This window comes from Rousettus aegyptiacus, unplaced genomic scaffold, assembly GCF_014176215.1.
Source record: "Rousettus aegyptiacus isolate mRouAeg1 unplaced genomic scaffold, mRouAeg1.p scaffold_m13_p_4, whole genome shotgun sequence".
Classification (NCBI taxonomy): Eukaryota; Metazoa; Chordata; class Mammalia; order Chiroptera; family Pteropodidae; genus Rousettus; species Rousettus aegyptiacus.
The window spans coordinates 12,242,629-12,244,663 of record NW_023416307.1 but is presented as its reverse complement, the minus strand read 5'-3'; the positions used below and the strand labels follow the sequence as shown (position 1 = coordinate 12,244,663).

The 2,035-nt window shown below is 31.0% G+C and overlaps 1 pseudogene; it reads right to left on the bottom strand.

Annotated features, from left to right (window-relative positions):
* Positions 1-1,476: 1,476 nt before the first annotated feature.
* On the bottom strand, positions 1,477-1,595 carry LOC118602553 (annotated as a pseudogene).
* Between the last annotated feature and the right edge of the window lie 440 nt (positions 1,596-2,035).

The window sequence follows — 2,035 nt, the reverse complement described above, 5'->3', positions numbered from 1 at the left end:
TCAAATGTCCAGCAGTGGATAAATGGATAAAAACCTAAGGAAGTTTTCAAATGTACTTACAACAGCTTCTTTCTCTGTCTCATGGCAGCAGAATAAAATAATATTTTCAGTCTATCAAACATGTAGAAGTTCTAACTAGATAGAAAAGTGTTTCTTTCATTTAGGTCTGTCACTTGAATAATATATCCGTATATGATATTCCTGAAATATCCTAACACATCAAACAGAAAGAGAACAATAAAATTTTGTATAAACATATTCATTTAAATAGTAAACAAGTATATTATATAAATGTTCTGGATTGTTTAAATCTTAAGAACATTTAATCACACTCTGGTTCTCAAATCCAGCAATACTTGGAACATTCAAATATTTTATTCTACTTCATCTGTGAAATTGAGACACGTAACTATTTTTAAGTTTTAGTCTTACTTCACTGTCAGTTCAAATTTAAAAAAAAAAAAAGAAAAAGAAATAAAAAACCCTTTAGGGCATTCTTTATCTTTGTTTTGTTTTTTGTTTTTTGTTTTTGTTTTTCGTATTTCTCCTTGGGCCAAATCCAGAGACGGCTCCTTAAATTTCCTTCTATGCACTGATACATATTACATCTTTTGAAAAATATTAGATTTACTTGACAGATTCTTAAAGCTCTGCTCAGCAGGAACTTGAACAACTCTCTCATATCCTTATACCTGGCTCTGCACAGCCTCGAAGTTAAACGCTAGCACTGTCTGTTCATTTCTCTAAAATAGAAGCAACTGCTTTCCAGTTACAATCAAATTTAAGTTATTATCCAAATGTTTTTCTTTAAAAACAAGTCTGCTTTGCTCAATTGATTTATTTCCATTTCAGCACTTGTGAATATGAACTTATTGCACGTATTATGAAAGAAAAATTGATCCTATAGAGAAAAAGAAGCTATAAGATTTTCTCATGTGAATTTGTCAGACAAAGATTGCTTATTTAGATGGCTATAGAGAAAATAGATGAATTAACATAAATTTTAGCAAATAGAAGCTTAGGTTAGGCACAAATGAAATTCATAATAAGGCCAGGGAATGTTTTTATTTTTAAGAAAAATAAAATTTAGATACATTTATATTGAGCGGCAAAGTAATTGGATTCAACAGCTAACAGTTAAACGTACTTGTTCATAAAAACAGACATTTTTAAAATAGCTTTCTTTGTTTGATTTATTGGGAGATACTCATTTGCGACACATCCTTTCTGGTATTACCCCTGTTCACCCCACACCCTCGATCCCCATCCCTGACCCAGAAGAAACACACACAAAGGTATTTAACAAGCACAAAGTTAATATTATAATATTAGATTAGGTAGTCTTTTCTTTTTTCTTTTTCTTTCTTTCTTTCTTTTTTCTTTTCTTTTTTTTTTTTTTTTTTTTTTTGGTGAGCCAACCCTTGGTTGACCTTACAGATTGTAAGGACCTTGTCAGCTACAATCTCTTAATTTTTATGCCTACAGCACCTGGTCTTCCTATGTGGTCTCCCATCCAAGTACTAAACTGGCCCAACCCTGCTTAGCTTCCAAGATCAGATGAGATTGGGCTTGTTCAGGGTAGCATGGCTCTCTTAAAGGGGGGAATTCACTAAAGAAGTTAACAAATTTCTTTTATTTGAGCTGTCAGGGAATCTTGATGAAGTCTATTTCATGAAGATAATTTTTGCATCAGGTTTTTATTTAATTTTTTTTACATTTTATAATCTAAGACTATTTCATGTTTTAATTCTGAACATATTTTTCCCTTATCAGAGACAGTCATATTTTTTGCCAACATAGAATTTACACCAGATATTTTCCTTTACTTTCTCTTTTAGAAAAGTGTCATCTTGTCAAAGACTTCTTAATGCCTATATTTCCCATTAAAACAAAACAAAACAAAACTCTTCCCCTAAAATTATTAAGGTTATTGTTTTGTTTTGTTTTGTTTTCTTTGAAAATGTGTTGGATTTTTTTTTTCACATTTGGAGCCTCCCTACTCATCTTTGTTAAGTAACTCTTTCTCTACCCTGTT